The sequence below is a fragment of the Archocentrus centrarchus genome, chromosome 10, assembly GCF_007364275.1.
Source record: "Archocentrus centrarchus isolate MPI-CPG fArcCen1 chromosome 10, fArcCen1, whole genome shotgun sequence".
In the NCBI taxonomy this organism is placed as follows: Eukaryota; Metazoa; Chordata; class Actinopteri; order Cichliformes; family Cichlidae; genus Archocentrus; species Archocentrus centrarchus.
The window spans coordinates 6704844-6725872 of NC_044355.1; the positions used below are offsets into that span (position 1 = coordinate 6704844).

Genomic DNA, 21029 nt, shown 5'->3' on the forward strand with positions numbered 1-21029 from the left:
CTGCCTGATCACCAGAGTGAAAAGCCAACCACTCAAAGCTACATGGTTTTCTCCAGCAGCATTATTCCTGCTTTTATAACCTTGTGCCCAGCTGCTCCAGCTGTGCAGATTCTGCCTACTGTTGCAGCAAAAACCAAATGTGTGCAGTCTTAAGGCTGATTAGAAATGTTGAACATTTCAGGCTTATCTAACCCATAATCTCCTGCTCTCCACCTTTTCTGTCTGTATTCTCTCCCTGCTGAAGTAAATACTTACGCGGTGTGTAAATTTCTGCAGTGAAGTCAAACAGAACTCGGTTTCATGCGTAGACTAAACAAAAACAGTTAAAGGGAAGCCTTTTGTATGCCAGCAACACGTTATAAACAGAGTAAGAGGACTACAGAGTAAAGGTGCGTGCATCAATGAATGTGGTCAAGTGAGTATGTCTAGCCCTAAGCAGGGCTCTGTATTTCCTGAAACCGAGCGGCCCACAGTTTGATCTTGTGCCATGAATGGGCTCTACACACTAATTACAGCCACCTGTGTGTGTGTAGGTGTATGTGTGTGTGAGAGGTATGAGTGACTGCATAAGGCAGGAGGATGACTGTGTGGTCATGAATAAAAGCAACCTGCTGTTTCCACTCTGTCCACACACACACACACACACTTAAAGGAAAAAACTGTCATAGCATCATACGTTGAGGAGGCAGAGGTGCTGCTTTTCACTCTTGGGTTAACCATATGCCTGTGTGAGTGCATGGATGTGTGTGTGTGAGTGCGTGGGTGTGTGTGTGTGTGTGTATCTGGTTTATGACAGGTCTGTTACATTCACCTGAGGGTTGGCTGTATTTTATAACCAAGCAGTGGCATGTCTGAGTCTCTATGTCCAACTGTCAGTCACCCACTGAGGCCAGGAACAAACCAGAAAATATTTTAAATCTAATCATACAAGAAAACTTAAATTTACTGGCCACAGACAAAGTTTGAGACTCCTAAAATCTTCAGATACACAAAATTAATTCTCAACAAAAATAACATCAAAAGCAGGGAAAATCATCAGCCGTTACTTTGAAAGATGTTTTGTCTCTGCTTGCTTCTTCAAAGAAAGTGCACAAATTCTATCTACCACATACTTTGACTTCTATTTTGAAGCCTTTAGCTTCCTCCATGTCTTTTCAGTTCTATACAGTATTCCATGTAATAACTCATCATCAATGTGTAAAAAAAAAAGACGTCATCTTTGCATCTGTTTAAATGTTAAATGTCTGTTTCTTAAATATTTGAATAGTAGCTGAAGATGGTCCTGTCGCTGATAATGAGTACAGCAGGCAACCACTAGTGTGTTTAATTATCCATCCATCCTCTTCCGCTCATCCTGTTCAGGGTCACAGGGGGGCCTGGAGCCTATCCCAGCTATCATAGGGTGAGAGGCAGGGTACACCCTGTACAGGTGGCCAGCCTGTTGCAGGGCTAACACACAGAGAGAGGCAATCATTCATACTCACACCTATGGGCAATTTTAGCCAATTAACCTGACCCCAGTAACTGCTTGTCTTAGGACTGTTGGACGAAACCCACACAGACACAGGGAGAACATGCAAACTCCACACAGAGAGGGGGTGGGGGTTGGTCTGGGCCAAGGTGGAATCGAACCCAGGCTCTCTGGATGTTATTCTAACTGTGAGGCAGCAGTGCTAACCAAACACCACCGTGCTGCCTTACCAGGGCACCAGGCAGTGACGTGGTGTTTAATTAGTAAACTGCAAATTAAACACACACTGTCATTGTAGCTGAAACTGGAGGCTTTCTGCTCGTAAATATCAGTGTTGGGATTGTTATTCAAAAAATTTAATGTACTTGTTACTTTTCTTGAAAATAATGCAGTGTGTTACTTTTTCTGGAGGGTAATTTAGTATTTCATTATTTTTGCATAACTCTTTAACAGGATTGCAGGAAAAAAAAATACACTTTTGATTTTTCTTTTTAATTACCAAGGATGCACATAAATGAAGAACCTTTGTAATGCAAGTAAAGACATAACTGTAAGTGTAATGTGATTACTGAACTTAGTAAAGTAACTTGTAATGCATTACTTTAATCACATGTTACACGTGTTATTAAAATGTTCTGGTGCTCTTGTGTTTTGCCCCTCAAAACATTTTTTTCCTTGAGAGCACAACTTCCTTGGATGAAGTTGAGGCTGCATGTGTGGGTATGAATGTTGGATAACAGAAACAAAAATGCCATTGAGAACAGAAAAGCCCTTAAAGTTCCCAGTTCCTATGCACCAAATCCTCACTTAGCTGATGCTTCCAGGTAACTAATTTAAGCCAGAGAGCAAGGTTTTGGCTAAAACTGCTCAGCAATAAAATTTTGTTCCAGGAAATAAATCCTACCACCCTACAGGCTGAAAATAGTTGCAGACTGCTCAGGCACTGCAACTTTTATAGCTCCGCTGTACCGCTGTATTATACTGAAGTGCTCCCTCTGTTCTCAATATAACAAATCCTTTTCTCAATTAATTCATATTAAGTTTATAAGCTACAAGTTAGTGCTCGTCCACACTGTGTCTAAAGAATATAAGTATACACTTAAATTTCTCCTCATTTAGCCACAGTGCTATTATGTATATACTGAGTATTATAATTAAAAAACTAGTGAGGAGTAACCTGATATTTTTCATAATCACTGATAGCTTCAAAGATGCACATTTTCTTCTCTGTAAAATAAACAAGTTTATATTTCATGGGAAATGATTGTGCATTTAAAAACCCGACTGCTGGGCACCAAAACGTGAGATTTAATTCTTAGTAATCACAAAAAGTGGCTGAAAGTCTGAGCAATACTTCACAGTATGTAAAAATAACGATTATAGAAAACTATATAAACTGTATTTTACAAATACTTTTGTACTACAGGATATTCACACTAGAATTGATTTTGACTGCATACTTGTTATATAGAGTAACAAACTGCTAACAGGTGATACTGACTGCAGCGCCACTGACTGCTCTATAAACGAGGGACAGATCCAGGGTCAGGTTTTTGTAATTCATTGCTGACGTGGCATGGTTTATAAGATTAACAATCACACTGGTTCCAAAGCAGTTCTTAAGAAAAACACTACACTGTTATTGATACCTTGCACCTTGCACAGTCGGTTAAATTAATTTCTGTGTTATACACTATATGGACAAAAGCACTGGGCCACCTATACATTACACTTACAGGATCTGCTTGGCTTTGGAAACCCATGTCATGAAGCTCCCGGTGCACTGTTTTTGTGCTGATGTTAATGTTAAGAGGAGGTTTGGGGTTACAGAGTGTTGGCATCGTTTACACATTACGCGCCTGACGACACGGCTCTCTAACTTCACGTGGTCTGCCACCTCGTGGCTGTGTTCCTAAATACTCCCATTTTGCAATAGTACCGCTTACAGCTGACTGTGGAATATCTAAGAGGGAAGAAATTTCATCAACTGGCTTGCTGCAATGGTGACATCCTATTACAGTACCACGCTCAAGTTCACGCTTGATTTAATACACCTGTGGCAACAGAACTGAAAACACATGAATTCAAAGATTAAAAGGTGTGGCCCAATACTTTTATCCATATAGTTTACATGTATAAAAACTTGATATTGGTTATAGTGGTTAGCACTGTCGCCTTTTATGAATCCCTTTAATATTCTCTTTTTTTAATACCGTTATCTATTTCAATGGCATATGATCTGTCTAATAATCACACCCACAAAGTGATAACTAAAACTAAATCTCTAATTGTTTTCCTACTGCTGACCCCTGCCTCTAACTTGGCCCTTTGGTGGAGAAGGAATGAGATTTTTCCACCTTGGCTCAACTACTGCCTTACTGTAGCAGAAATGAGAAGGAAGTAAGAGTTCAGGGATGTCTCTCACAGCTGACAAAGCACAAATGCAGACTCAGATGCAGTCTCATTCAATCGCTGTCTGACATTATCTAAATACACAACATCTGATTAACCCGCTATGTTTTTATGGGGTCTTAATAAGTGCAGATCCATTTTGCAGCAGAACTGTTTATATATGTATGGTATATTTTCAGAAACTGTGGCCACAAACGGGCCATTTACCCTTGGCGGTCAAACTTAGTACAACAATGAGGCCTCGGTTTAGTCATGAAAAACCAACAGTGTGGAATACATGAAGTACCTTGAGCTCCTCCAACCCTGAACATGGACTATGTCAGGGTGTAAAATATCAACAGGGTGATGAAATAACATACAGGCACAAGTGGTTCCACACACTCCCTCATAAACATCACACAGCAATCGGATTTACGAGTTCTGAAAACATACAGTAAAGGGATCAAGTTTTTCATTTTCTTTGTGTGTTGGTTAATATAAAATATTCGGGTGTGCGTCTCTGAAACATAAGCATCTGGCTGAGTTTATTTAGTTTTTTAAAGCCTCGGTATAAAAGTAAAGTATATAATTGTTGTTCTTACTTTTCCTTTTCACCCTTTTTTTTCCATCTGTGTGTTACTGCGATGGTATATAAATCTTTGCATGTGCGCTTATTCGTGTAGCTGTTTCACATCACTGTTCACACTTCACTGGTAGAGGGGCAGGGTCAAGCACTGAACACAAACTGAGATTAGCCAAAAATGGAGGCGATATGGACGCCATGCAGGAATCTGGCAAACATACAGCTGCAGCGTAAAGCTTTAGCCACGATGGAGGCGATCCAGTCAAGGTCAGTAATGATTCAGTGGAATTACTAAATTACTTCATGTCTGCTGGTCAGAGGGGATGACAAAAGACCTCTGAGATTACAGAAGTGGAAACCAAGTGTGTCAGTGTACTATATACACAGGCTATCCAGTATTTAACATATATGTGAAAGGTTGCACATGACCTTGTGTGACTAAATGAACTGAAGCGAAAAGTTTCACAAAAAAACCCACAGCACTAAAGAATGTCATAGTAACAATAACAGCGCTTAAACTCAAAACATTTGTGACTAAAACACTATTTTTCAATGACCTGGACAGTCTGCATGGCTTCATTTTCCTACACACCTGTGCACCAGGTGTGCTTTACACAAGCATTAAATCTGATTAATTATTGTGGTGACTGACTTCACCATCTGTTTTAATTGAAACAAAAAAGCCAAATAAACAAACAAATAAAACTTAATCTAAAAACCAAAGCAAAAGGTGCATGTTTATTAATTTTTAAGTATAAGCTGAAAAGTTTGGGACATTGCTTTAAACTCTACAGTAAACCAATAAATTAAATAGGCAGCGTGCTATATGATCTGATAGGATGCAGAAAGTGCACTGGCTCTTAAAGTTGCACCAAGTCAGATATATTTAGTAATTTGCTCCAACCTCAAATCATCCTGGCTCGTAAAACAACTGTCATCTCCCAAAAATAGATGATGTCCCCATCAATAAAATACTGCTTCCCTGCCAAGTGACGGGCCTGCTGCTCAGCAGGGGGCAGAAATGCTGCAGCAATTCTTTAAGGATGAAGGATGCTAAAACAGCAGTAATGTGCTTGTGATCCCCGAGTCAGTGTTAAACTGCAACGCTGCTAAAAAAGCAAAAGAATAAATCTGGCTGCAAATGAGCCATTTAATGAAGTAAGTATATGTTCTACAAAGTGTTGTTTCTGAACCCATGTGTTTGTGTTTATGCATGAATCTGCCTGCATCTGTATTTGTGCTTTACTTGTAATTAGTGCATTTATTATTTGTCTGCGTGTGTGTGTGCCTGTAAGGAAACGTGCGCGGTCTTTTATGTCCACGTGTGGACAGCATTTGTACCTGGTTGTGTATGTTTTTGAGACCGTGTGTCCATCCAGCTGCTGCTTGTGTAACCCTAGTAAACATCAAGGCAGCGTCGTGCTCTGCTGAATTAACAAATCTCTCACATCCATCGCCACGCGCCGCCTTTGAAACACACACCGCCGACCTCGGCTCAGCACTTTGAACTCTCAATCACTCTGTCGCTCGCCCACCCCGTATCAAATTATATTCCAGTCAAATATCTCCTCATTAGTAAACATTTTGTCCCCAATTAACCTGCTTCTCTTCTTACATTGTTTAATTATTTTCACAACAGGCAATACATGCAAATAAGGCTGCTGAGGGGCCATGAGAGGTAGACGAGACTGAAAGCAACATCTCTCCCAAATCTCATCTTCTACTTCCATTTACTCATCTGTTCATAAATGTTGACAGTAACATCTTATTTCTCTACGCTTTTATTTTTCATTACTGCTTCCATAAAAAGCAAAAACAATACTTTGCAATTTCAGGAAGGACTTCAAATTTGCACATCAGGGTCTGACTGTTTACAGCAACGTCCTGACATAGAATATTTGGTACCAACCACCTGTACTGTATGGCATCCTGATACCACAGCAAAGCACTGAGCAGAAACAGAGAACATCTACCTTCAAAGTAAAAGTTCTGCCTTAACACTGAAGCAACACCTTTACTTTGAAGCTGAACAGTCTCTGTTTCCAGTGTGAGTCGCACTTTTCACCGTTTCATTTTTTTTTTTTTTTTCCTTTTTTTTTTTTTTTTCTTTTAGCCTGTCATGTCTGGCATCTTTCACAATCGGAATGATGATCCGAATGCACTGATGTACCAAACATATTTGCTTTGACAAGAACAGCTCTATATGTTTCCTATAGGCTCTTCTTGTTAATGTTTGCAATTTTATTTTTATTTATTTATCTATCTTTTTATTTAGTTATTCATGCCAAGTCTGACAGGCAACAAGGAAGGGGCAAGAACAAGAGGTGGGGGGGAGAAAAGAGGGGGGGGGGGGGGGAGAAAAGGAAGAAAGGAGATAGAAAAAAAATAAAAAAAAAATAAAATAAAAAAAAATAAAAGGGGTTGATATACTCACACACACACACACACACACACACACACACACACACACACACACACACACACACACACACACACACATCCATACACACACCCATATGCACCTACATATACACACACACACAAACACACACACACAAGTTTATTGTTTGTAGTAATGTGTGTGTATGCGCCTTTGTCATGCAATGTATTCGATAATGAGGGCGAGAAACTGCAACCATGCCCCCCGCGATCCAGAGGTAGATAGGGAAGGACCCAGGGGACCCAGGCCATCCACAGCACAGGAGCTCAGAAGACTTGGGGCCACACATCCCGATGGCAACCGCGTACACTCCCCAGAAGAGGAAGGAGGGAGGCTACAGACGGAACCCCCACAATCCAGGGGCTAGAGTCCAGAGAGCCAGAGACGACGGGCAGCCCACCCCCCCCGGCAGGCCGGCACCCCCAGCACGAGCCAGGCATGCGGCCCCCGAGGCCCCAAGCGCCCGAGCGCAGCCCGACACCCGGCAGAGCCCCCCCACGCGCCAAAGAGGCCCAAGCCACCCCCAGGTCACGGCCGCCAAGGGAGCAGGCCAAAAACCATGCCGAGACATCCGGCCACACATCCCGGGACCCGCGGGCACCCACACCCCAGGGGCGGCAGTGACGACCAGTGGGGAGCAGCGTGGAGCGGTAGGGAGGGGTAACTCCCACCCTCCGTGTCCCACCGGTGCCAAGGCTTGGCAAGCCACCAACCCAGGCCCAGCTGTCCACACACACACACTCTCACAAGCACGCACGTACACACACACACACACGTACCAGTCATTCCCTCATGTACACACACGCACATACACACGCACGCACATTCGCATGCACCAGTCACACACTCATGCATACGCACATGTAACATACATGGACACCTAATGTGGGAGAGCGGGTACCAGCACCAAGCCAGCGGCAACCCAGGGAAGCAGCCAACCCAGCCCCGAACAATGAGCCAGTCCCCATCCCAGGCGGGGTGCATGGAACCGGGGTGTGAGAAGGCCCGCCCGCCCCCTCCTCCCACCCAGCGTGTTGGGGGGGTGATGTGAATGTATGTACTGAGAAGAATGTGTATGGCTGTGTGAAAACTACAGTGCTTTTAAAATTGGAGGGACAGATGTAATATGAGCACTGAATAACAGCGCCCATCCACACCGTCCCCCCAAGGCCCTCAATGTCTAAAATGTAAATAAAATTGAGGTGCAGGCAGCAGTGAACAGACAAGTGGGGCCACCTCAGCAGTGCCACCCACTAACCACTGTGTGACACACCTGCCCCCCAAGGCCCTATATGTACTATGATGTGTTGTGAGCTGTATAATGCAATTAAAAAAGGAGGAGTGGGACATCACGCAGCACAGCGAGCAGAGCCGAGGTGATGGCCCTACTCACTGCAGCACGAGCCCCCCACCCCCGAGAACCTATGTGTGCATAATGTGATGTTAAACTGAGTGGGAGGAGGGGAGGGGCCAGGATAAATATGACCGGGAGGCAGAGGACTACCCCCCGGAGGAAGAGAGCCAGCTAGCTACTGGCTCACTAGGCACCCCAGTTCCCTACACCCCCCCGCAGCCCAGGGAAGGCAGGTCCAGGGCCTGAAGTGACCGCACCCCCAGGACGCCACCGTACTCCAGGCCGGCACCCACTGCCCCCACTGCAAACAGGACACAACACACACCCCACATGCATACAAAGGACAACAAATATCGCACACACACACACACACACGTACGCACACATACACACGCACGTACACACACGCACACACACACAGACACACACCCCCACATACATACTCACACATACACACACACGCACACAGTGGTCCTGAGTCAGAACCAACCGGCCCCGTGTGGGGCAACTGCTGCTCCCTCACCTGAGCGCCCCACCACCCCATGGGGGAGGGCACCCAAAATCCCGGAATGCCAGCCAGACACCCCGACACAGCCAACCCACCCCACACGGCGGCGCGCCCAAGGGGGCACAGACCCCTCCAGCGCAGGGAGGGGCCCAGCCAGGAAACGGGCAACCCCGGGCACCAGGGCCCCGACCCCCGCACCCCGGCCCCCACAGAGGAAGCCGGCCACCCGGACGGGGCCAGCACCGCCACCACGGGACCCCGAGCCCCACACCCCACGACCATAAGAGCACCATCCAAGTCCCCACCACCAACAACCAGGGCCCGGACACAGAAACCACAAAACGGTAGCCACCGCCTCCAGGCCAGAGCCATCAGACACCCAGGCCCCCCCGGCCCACCCCCAGCCACCTACCGGGTGCGCCATGAAACCAGACCACAGCTCGTCACCCCCATCATGCGATGGAGCTGATCAGTGGGGACCAGAGAGATTCAAATTTTGCCAGTTGATTTTTAGAGGTGGCAGACATTCTTTCCAGACTAATGTGGTCTAAAAGTAGATTCTTATAGTGAGTAACGCATAAATCATTTTTTGATTTCCAATTCATGAGGATAGTTTTCTTAGCGATGCATAAGGTAGTAAGAACTATGTGTGATATATTTGTTTCCATGTTTAATTCACTTAAATCACCTAGAATGCACAGTTTTGGTGATGTTGGGATATCGCAATTAAAACATGTGGATAATTCCTCACATATCCTCTGCCAGAACCTCTGAACAGGTGTACAAGACCAAACTGCATGCATATAGTTTTCAGTATGGTTGCCTGAACAGTGGGTGCATATATTTGTGTCTCTGAGGCCCATTTGGAACATCCTGTGTCCTGTATAATGTATTCTATGGAGAGTTTTGTATTGTATAAGTTGTAAATTCGGACTTTTAGTCATTTTGAAAGTGTTTAAACATATCTGTGTCCAGAAGTTTTCCTCTGGGTTAATGGAAAGATCTCGCTCCCATTTTGTAGTTGGGAGGGATATTGAATCATTAATTTTTAATAATAACTTATATATTTTTGATAGTAATTTAGGGGTATAAAGATTTAGAAATTCTGTTACCAGTACAGGGGTTTCTAATTTTAAATTATTTAAATTAAACCTTGCCTGTATGATAGACCTCAACTGCTGGTATTCGAGAAATTTGCTATTGCTAATTTCATATTTGGAAATAAGTTCTTCAAATGAAATAAAGGTCCCATCGTGAATAACATGTTCTAAGTTCTTTATTCCTTTCTCTTGCCATGTTGAGAAGTTCAGTACTGTTTTTTTCTGACATATATCTGGATTGTTCCAAATGGGTGTCAGTTCACATGGGATAAGTGAAGACTTTGTTATCTTTAAGAATTTTTCACCGTTTCAGTAGTTGGTGTTTGTCAGTGATTTCCATACAAACTACGTGTGACTGTAGCAACCTGCTAACAACCAAAGCAATCGCAACAAGGTTTTCCTTCCAGCATCATATATCGCTTTGCAACCAATTATACTCACCAACATAAAATGGTGTCGCAAATATACACCATTTTCCAGCTAATCAGGGAGTGCACCTTTAACCCTAGTGATCAGTGGCTGCCGCGTGGTCGGCAGTGGTTCTCTGGGCCTGTGGAACTAGCCCACCATAAAACAGTAAACCCCACCAAGCTGGTCTTCTCATATAGTGTAGTAATTTGAAAAATGACAAAACCCAAGAATTACATAGTAATATATCTATTATAAATATATAGAATTACATAATAACATACACCCGGGTCTACGTCTCACTGTTCTGCTCAGTGCTGAACAGTGATCCGTGCTGGAATGTAAGAGGCATGGAAACCAGCGACACTTCAAAGCGAACACTGAACCTGCTGAGTGTGAGTATGCCACAAGTGTGTGGATGAGCTTGTTAACTTTGCACAAACTTGCATGTATAACTGTTTCTGCACGGATCTGCATGGGTACTCATTAGATGTTCCAACGTGCGCTCCCATGCTGTTGTGTATGCGTTTAATTGCCTATGTGCTGACAATACACGGTCGTCTTGTTGAACTTCAAAGTCGCTGGCATGCTCTGCTGTGTGAGGCTCCATGCTGAGAGGATGTCTTTGATGAACAACTATTTACAACAATGTAAAACTAACCCTCACATCATGATGTGCCGCTGGGCCATGTTTCAACATGACTCACTCCAATTCCTGCTTTGTTGTGTTTGTGGTTTAATAATAATAATGCAAGTTTTTGTCTGCACCCAGTGGGATGCTTTCTTGCTCACCTTGAACTGTCATATTTTATTCCCCCAGAGAATATTTTAGTAGAGAAGATAATTGCATTTTCTGTGTCTGCTCCAAGTATCCCAGGCCCTATTAAACACATACTGACATGCACTTCAAAGTAATAAATAGTTGCATATTTCTTTGATTGTGAATGAAGCTTGCCAACAACCAGCAAAACCAGTATGCACAACACAGGTACTACGTGACACTGCTGCAAGCCTGGGAATGACTGAAGAACACTGAAACAGCCATTCTCTGTTATCCGATCGATGTCACGTGTGGGGGCCACGGCCTTTAGACACGAGCATAGAAAAAACAGGGTGATCTCTGCTACATAATGAGGTGTCTGAAGTCATGCTGCAGGTGACTGATAAGAATCAATGAGAGAACAAATGAGCAAGAAGACAGGAGAGTGTAAATGATCAACAAGAAAGCTGCGAGACGCTGATCATTTTTTTAATGTTGATCCCTATGGCTCCCTATCTACTCTGTCACTTTCTGCGCTATTAACGTGGCCACTTTTACTGTTACTTTCCCACATCCCATGGACTTCATGGAGAATGGAACACCAGAATGGAAATGGCAGCACATAATATATAACATTAAATTAAAAGTCCATGTTGGATGCAGCAAACCAGCACTAGTACTGTACAGTAAAGGAAAAAGGGTCTGATGGGCTGATGCGACCTTAACTTGATGGCTTGTTTAAATCAGTTAACAAAATGCCTTACTTCTGTTTTACCTTATAGCCACCAGCCACGACTAAGAGTTGCAACCATAAAGGTAGTGCTCACATGCTGAGAAACTGTCAAAGAATACTGGCTTTGACTACAACTGTGGATAATCTTGCGTCAAGCTGCTGAATTCAGTGTGCTTGAACATAAACAACCACAAAAGGGATGAGCACAGAATAAAACTTCAGGCAAAATTTAAAAAAAAAAGAAAAAGGGACCCGACACAGAGCTTACATCTCCAAATATCATATACTCATTAAAATGCAAACAGGGTTAGAAAAGAGCAATGTGGCGAGGAGCTTGAGGTCGTGGCCACAGAGTGTGTGTGTGCGTGTCTTTTTGTGTGAGTGTATCAGTTTTCAGGATACTGTAACGCTGATCAAACTTGAGGCAGATAGCAGAGGCGCCGCAGAGCTATTGCTGTATTTGCCTAAGCACCGTGGGGAAAACTACACACATACCGTATTCAGAGAGCACAGAGGAAATATATTGTGCATGCATTTTGGTGAAATATAATGCGGTGGAATGCCTCAAAATTATGCAAGTAACTACATGCAGACGCACACCTGATGGCTCGGAACAAAACCCGTCTGTTGGAGCTCATTTCTTTCTTTCTTTTTTTTTTTTTTTAACGGTGACGTTATCTGTTTCAAATTACATATAATTTCTTAAGACATTTCTGTCTGCAGTAATTTTCTCTAAACATATTTCCTCTCTGCTTATTTCATCCCAGTTATGATGAATGTTTAGAAATACACGAGACAAAGCAATTTAATCAAACTTCCTGGAGCTTAGATAAGAAATAGAGGCAGCTTTAAAAAAAAAATACAAAACAAAACAAAAAAAAAACACAGTTTAGACTGCATACCTATAACCACATGACAAGAAAACACTGACTAGTCAACAAGTCTTTATCAAATCCAGATAGAACACCAGCTTTGGGATACATAGCTCAAAGTGCGATAAACATTTTGATAAGTGGAACAAGTTTTTCCATGCCTGCTGCTTTTTATCCAGCTGAATGCGAGTTGTTCTGCTACGTCCTGTGTGCTTGCTGTCAGTACAGTGACATCTGGAAAAGCCAGATGCGACTGCTGGAATCCGAAGAGCGACAAAAAGAGTATAAAAGGGGGGAATCTCTAAGAATAATTTGCTCTTCGTGTTGTCATTAAGACATCAAAGAGAACGCAGAAGATACAGAGCCTTTCAGCACGGACACAAATGCATTTTGGAGAAGAGTAACAAACGAGAGAAGAACAGAGAGTAGGGGAAGAAGAGGAGGAATGGTGTGTGCTGAAGAACCTGCCTTTGGCTTTGATGACGGCACAACAGCGAAAGCAGCAGAAGCAGACAAAAGTTTCTAAAACTTCAAAAGAAAGCTTTTTGTAGCGCAGGTCTGCTCTCTCTTTCTCCCTGATTTTTCCATTCTTCCCCTCCCTTTTCTCTTCAAACGTGTCTTTGCTAATTGCCAGACCCTGTTCTGCCCTTCGCAGGCTCTCCACTCCTCTCAGGTCTATTCAGCACGGGGGCTGTTACAGAGGGAAGGCCTAATAACTCGCTCTGAGTGGACAATGGAGCCTGCAGGGCCAGCGACAAAATCCTGGCCTTAATGAGAGAAGACTCCTTCAGTGAACAAGCAGGTCTGTCAATAGACTGGCCTATTATGGAGTCACAGGGTGGGGGGGTGGGCTGACAGCATACGGCATTTGTGTGTTTTTGGTGTTTATGTTATGGATGCATCAGTCTATGTCTATCTATGCGACAGAAAAATAACAAAGGAAATAAAACTAGTGTAAAAAGGAAAACAAAAATGCGTGTATGCATGTCTGTATGATTGTGTGTGTGTGTCGCTACCTCCTGAGGGTAACAATAGTTAACAGGACTAATCCTCTAGACCGTATAATGGCCACTAAGCTGTCTATTCAGAAGTTCAGCTCCCCTGCTAACTCCTCTGATCAGACACGAATACCCACACTCACCCATTCACTTCCCTTTCCTTCCTTTTTGGTAAAACTTTCTGAATCTTTCTTTTTATTTTTGTCCTGATCGGTATATCTTTGGACTCACATCACATTGTTAATCCCATATCCAAGTATTTTTAAATGGAAACTATCCATTTCAGTATCTCTCTTGGTTACAGCTGTCTACAGCAATTAAAAAATCTGTTTAAACAATATCCAGTGATACAATATTAGCTGAATATCATACAACTTTTACACAAGATTACATTATTTATAAAACTATTAGACATATTATATGTTATTTATCTGTTGTGCTGCTCCCCCTTCTTTCTTAATCCTTCATATCCTCCCTTCTTCTTGCCTCCTCTCCTTTATCCTCCCCTCCTCCCAGTCATTTGCAGTGTGTGTGTGTGAGCGACTTCATCAATGAGTTTATTGCAGAGGTTAAGCCCACTGCTGTGAGACTGCAGCTTCGTTGTTGCTGTGTTTGAGGGACTGCAAGTTATGCAGAGAGACAATCTGAAGCACCTTGTTTGCTTTCATTTGCAGGTGGGGTGAGGCTTTGGAGTGGCAGTGGGTGGCTGTTTAGCGATGGGGGGTGCAGGACACATCTCCCATAAGCACCCACTCTGGAAACAGTGAGTGTCTCATTGAGAGGCTCTGTCGATGCCTTTTACAATGGCTGCGAGCTCTCCCTGCTTAATTACCTGCTCATAGCTTAACTTGTTGATTCTCCAACAGCACCCTGTGATCCTGAAATTTATCATCTGTTTGATAAACATGTATGAATTTAATTTTATGCCATTCTTTTTGCAAGTTGTTTGCAAGAAGTTTGGTATCAGAAGCAAATAAAGCATCTTATGACAAGGTCAAGTGTTATAGATTATGAATCTGAAAAGACAAACCTTTTGGTAAAGCTTAGCTCAATCAGTTTAAAATATCTGAAAAATTACAGATTAAAATAGTATACATGATGACATTTACTGTGTGTTCAATGTTACAGAGGTTAAAAGCTCCCTTTCAATCTTGTTGTGCCATGTGGAAAAATTTAGCAAAGCAAGTGCATCGTAAATTTCCGGTTCCTACGCTTAAAGCCAGTTAGCTTTAAGAATTTTAAAGTTTTTAGAAGTACATTGAGGACTTTATTATAACCAAAATAATAACAAAAAAAATCGTTTAGGGTTAGGGGAAGCAGTCTGACTTTTGTGATTTATTAGCCCGCTGCCATAATCTGATCTCAGATGTACCAAAAACATGCTGTTTTATCAGAAATGCACAGCGATGTGTGGGCAAATAAATTAGCTTGGGAACACTGCCAGATGCCACTGTGTTCATTTCTATCATCTTCAGTTCCTGCACAAGTGCACTGCTTAGTTTCCATAGCCTGGTACCAGTCTCAGCCATGGCTCACAGTTTTGGATAATTATCACATTTTTACTGAATTTGCTCTTACCTACATCAGTGCTCGTCATTAGAAGCAGACAGTGCACATATGGTTCTGTATGAAGCAAACTGATTAAAAATACAGATTTGGCAAATATTTGGATTTGTCTGAAAACAAACAAACAAACAAACAAAAAAACCCGACTATTCATGATCCAGCATTGACGGATTTGATTGAAAACATTTTATTACGGCCTTCCTTTAAAATAAATAAACACATTTCCTTTTAAGACTTTTAAAGGAGCTCTAACCTTACTTCTGCACAGTCTCACTCATCAAACCCAGTTTCTACAGTTATGTTTTCTCCATTCTTGCGTGCATTCTTTCATTTGCCTTTGCCAATATGTCATCACCCTCTCTGCCTTTGCATTTCTCCCATCTTCTGCCGCCGCTGGACTTGCACTGAGTCCGTCTTAACTGAGGAGCTGAGATACTTTAAAACGTCCCACATTCTCAAATTTTCAGTTTCACATAGTTTTATCCATATTTGGGGACAGAGTGCACTTCATGATATGAGTAATAGGGCACCAAATGATACGTGTAAAATCCTGCTACATTTCTTATTAGTCTTATATTTTTCACTCAAAGGATGCTGCTGAGCCAAAACACACAGAGAGGTAACATTACACCTCATATTAGCTATGGGAGAGTTGCTGTGGAAACCCAGGGTGAAAATACGTTTGCTTTAGAGTTTTTGAACAGCTGGTAAATGAAGTTAAAGTCAAATTCCACCCTGAAACAGAACTAAGAGAGCACAGAACAGAGCAAAGACCAAGACGGAGTGGGTATGTAGTGGTGGAGTGCCAGTAATCCCCAAATACTGTGCGATACTACTGCTTTACTGCCTTTACTCACCAGCTGCATTTGCTTGTATTTTAGAGATTAAGACAGGGTTTTCATACAAAGCATGATAAGTTTCTAAACTATGATTCATTGATTTTAAAAAGCAGCATTTCAATCAATTACAGCATTAAAATACCACATTAATATTAATAAATGAGCAACATGAAGGGTGATAAGAACAAAGAAAGTTACCTGCACTAAAGTTTAATGGTTTTCCCCAATCCATTAATCTTTCTGACAAACGTACAGATAACATCTGCACCACGGCTCTCACCTGATAACCCAACAATAACACATTACTACAATAAACACCAATCAACCACAACATTAAAACTACCTGGCTAACCATTGTGCAGGATCGTTTGGTCCTGTTTGTTCGCGGCACACATTCTTGACTGAACTGAGATCTGTGAAGTCTGGAGGCCTGGTCAATGCCTTGGCCTCTGATATTTCTCGAGCTGTTGCTGTGCAGTTGCTGTGGTGTGGCAGGGTGCACTGTCCTGCTGGGGGAGACTGCTGGGTAGTGACATTGCCTGGCCTTCCACAATCTTAAGTAGATAGTACTTTTCAAAGTAACGTCTGCATGAAAGCCAGACCAAAGCGTCACCAGCAGAACACTGCTTTGTGACATGGTGATCAGAGTTTTCTCTCCACCTGTAAGGCCTGTAAGCGGTTTTATGGTTACAGATGGTAGTTGGTGTATAAAAGTGACTACTTTTATTTTAAACCAACATATATTTTGCTTATAATACCATCAATAACTATATTAATAGTAACAAGTGGGAAACTAGAAGCAGATGTCAGTTTTCCTAGAAAAACTGTGATTTAAGAGATTTCAACCTACGTACACTCTCCATAATCATATGAAATGCGTGTTTCCCTTCAGTTTTGGGGTGGATTTTCTCCTCAAAATGAGTCACCACTTGGGCCTGGAGAAAAAGCCTTGTTGACTGACAGATGGCATCTAGTGCAGAGAATTGAAGTCAAAGCTAGCACAAGGTATTTAAGACCCATTAGGGGTCTGTGAGAGCTTTACTTGGCGTACAATCAGTAGAGAAAAAGCCATACGCACTCACACACACACACACATGCACATACACAGATGTTAATGGAGCATGAAGGCAAACAGGAGGCAAAAGAACGAGGAGGTGAAAGACGCTCAAGAGAAAAGACGTCTCTTCTCGACTGGTAATGCTGAAGGAATCCAACTGCAGTAGTGTTGTGAGAGAGACACCAAAAGGATATTTAAGGTGGACGAGAAAAGGACAGAGAGAAAAAGGAATGAGAAGGTGAGTACGCAAAAAGTTAACTGTAGTTTTGATGAGAAGTTAAGTAAGATAACTATTCACGGCCCATGACAACGGTGGTTGTGGTGTTATTGCACTACATTTTCCACAGGCCACCTCTGGGCCAGGTAAAAGCAGATACAGAAGATACAAATCTCTTTATCCCTACAGTGCTTTGAATGCATGTGTGACAACTCGACCTGTTACGACACAGTTTTTCGAGACTTCCATCGTTTTTATCGTTCTCTTTTATACTCCAGCCTTGTCGACGGCTTTGTTTTCTTTTGCTGTGTCTCCCTCATGTCCATCTTCTTTCCTCTTCTTTGCTGCAAGTGAAACGAGGCAGAACGAGAGGATGTGGGACAGACAAGCATGAAATGGAGGCTGGGGCCCCTGAGGAGTGTGCGATTGTGTTGATCTTGATGTGCATCTGTATTTTGTCCACATTTGCATGTGAGGGACTGGACAAATATTTCCCTGTCCTGTCATGTTGACATGTATATGCAAAAAGATACAGTAAATATATCCATGTGCATCTTCATGTTTATCATTACAACAAACAACAAGGTGTTTGGTAAACAGCTTTTGAAACCTGAATCCATTCTTTCTGCTTTGTCATATCTGCCTGAACACACACACACACACACGTGTGTGTACGCATACACACCAGCATGTTTACATCTCCACAGTGCCACCCTGATTTCCGGAGCAACAGCTTTGTCTACTTCACTGTAAGGGCGGCATGTTGTAACAAAAGCAGGACCAAAGAGAACGGAACAAGCCTGATGCGGAACCGCACAAAATGACTGTGACAGGCGAAGAAACAGGCGCACATACACTCTTTCAACTCTGCCCTAACTTTCTGCAACTGCTAGCGAAATCAAGTATAAGCTCAAGTCATTTTCCTCTTTAAATGCAAAGACTTCCGAGACTCCGAGGATTTTAACACACATTTTAAACATTCCTATTATAAAAAAGTAAATACGGTACCATCCATGCAGTGTAGCTGAGACTTTCAGAACTTCTCTGATAAATTTGTAAGCTATAATGTTGATTCACCTTTAATAAGAGAAACAACCCTTTGCATAAGGAGAGACAAAGGAAGAAAAGTTCTCCTGGAATCTGCCCCCCCCCCCTGTTAGTAAGGCGGCTTTAAGGTCAAGAGGAGGGGGTTAAACCACTTGATGATTTCTGGGATTTATTTTGAAATGATACCTTATTTATGTTCTGTACTCTTTACTGCTCCCTGTAATGCCTCAAATGCTAAAACGAACCCCCAACTAACCAGAGCAGAGTTGGTATGTTTGTCAAGTAGGTGGGTGAGGTTTTGTGTGAAAGACACTGGGTTATTTGAGATTCATTTTAAGCTCCGTGCAATCACAGACACATACTTTACTCTCTTTGTGTGTGACTCATTCCAATTAGGCTGCAAAACTTGGCTACCTCTATATCCTCTCCAGATGAGGCACCAGATATCTCAATTAAAAAAATCTGAAATTTGAGAACACAAAATAAAAGGGGCATCAGGATGGAGAAACTGATGGATGGTGAGATGATGTTGGTCTGCAACGTGATATCATGTGTTAGCTTCTGGCCGGAAGACAGCTGCAGTCTCACACATGCAATGCAGTTCAATGAAGAAAGACTAAACCTGCAAAAATTCCTAAAAGTCCTAAAAGGCAACAAGCACACAGAAGGAACAATGTGAAGATATTTATTCTGTGTGCAATATCACACTGAAATTTCATGACAAACGGCTTTGCTGGGTGATGTCAGGAGTTTACTACTGTTAGTATGGTAATCCTCGTATAAAACCACAAAATTACATTTAAGAAACTATACAATAATTTTCTAAAACAATTCTCTTCCAAGTGCTGGTTTGGTTTTTGCCATTTGTCATGTTTTTTCTTACTTCAGTCTTCATTACGTAGCCGCTGCTTGATGAACACAAATCATGTACAAACAAATTTATTCAAACACACATTATGCCTAGGTTTGATATGTTTCTCTGCCTGTCTTTGCTCTTTGTTCTCCAATTATGAACAGATGTCAGCTGCTATGGTTGAGCTCTTAAATCACCGCAAATCATCATGTCACCCAGGACTGCATATGCACACTGGCGCACACGCACGCACGCTCATTAAAACTCAAAGCTGCATTTTTATGCACACATGCACTGAAAGCACGCCTAAATGCAAGCATGCACATACATACACACGACCCCAAACCATTTCCTTCCGTCCTTTTTTATGCACAGTTTCCCAACTCGGCTCCAGACACGCTTTCATTGTCATCACATCTGGTTTGAACTATAAATTTTCATTCATCATCATTCACTGCTCTAGAAAGAAAGAAAAATCAGAATTTCAAACAATATGCAAAAAAAAAAAAAAACCCAGACTGAAACAAAAAGTGAGAACAACAAAGAAGAAACACAATGAAAAGATTGTGGGAGCAGGAAAGAGCAGCTTGCCTTGCTTTTACAGTTTTTTTGAAGGTCACTGAGGTTTGTAGAGCAGAAAAAAAAAATATCTCTTTTTGGTTTCACATTACTGGTGGTCCTATAAATCTTCTCACAGTGACGCATGAACATATGCACATACACAAATCCTCAAATAAACAACCACACGCACACACACACTTTACTTACAAACATTTTCCAACCTACACACAAAATAAAAGAACAAACCCTTCAAAGAATCTTCTAATTTCCCCACATCAACAAAAGCCTGACTTCACAAAATGCCTCTCCATCCCTTCCAACCACCAAGCTGGAGTACAGTGGGTATTTTATGGCAATCGAATGCTAAAACATCTGGGGAAAATAGGAAACTGTGAAAATATTGATACAAATTAAAACGTGGTTGGAGAAAAATGAGCCAGCTGACTGGGGAAGGAGGAATGAGGGCTGATATTGGGTGCTAATAGGAAAAAGGTGCTAAATGATACTTTGGGTTAGAAATTGAGAAGGAAATACAATAACATGCAGGTGTGGGCTCATTACTGTGAAACAGAGCGGTCATAAGATAATTAACACAGGACCACACAGGTAAGGAGAGGAGATGAAAGCAGAGAGGAGGTGGAAAGGGGGAAAGCAAAGCAGTGAGAGACTCCTCGACAGAGCAGCAGAAAACAAAAGCACATCATATAAATCTGCTCAAAAAAATTAAAGGAAGACTTTGAAAACGCATCGCATGTCAATGGGGAAAAAAATCACGCTGGATATTTATACTGATATGGATGAGGTAATGTGTTAGGAACAAAGGATGCCACATCGTTCAGTGGAAATGAAAATTATTGACCTACAGAGGGCTGAATTCAAGGAAACCCCAAAAATAAAAGTGAAAAAATGATTCAGCAGGCTAGTCCATTTTGCCGAGATTTAATTGCGGCAACTTTAAATGGTACTCAGTAGTTTCTATGACCCACATATACTTGTACGCATGCCCTGACAACATCAGGGATGCTTCTAATGAGATGACAGATGGTGTCTTGGGGGTGCACCAGGAGGAACCCAGGACCCACTGCACCAGTGTAGGGTCTGACAACGGGTACAAGGATTTCATTGTGATATCTAATGGCAATCAGGGTGCCGTAGCCTAACCTGTAGTGGTCTGTGTCCCTTCATGGATATGCCTCCCCAGGACATCACTGACCCACCACCAAACTGGTCATGCTGAACAATGTTACAGGCAGCATAATGTTCTCCACGGC

The 21029-nt window shown here is 42.4% G+C and overlaps 1 protein-coding gene across 1 annotated transcript in view; it reads right to left on the bottom strand.

Annotated features, from left to right (window-relative positions):
* Positions 1–21029, bottom strand: part of LOC115786398 (fibroblast growth factor receptor-like 1) — a 71990-nt gene that overhangs the window by 16747 nt on the left and 34214 nt on the right.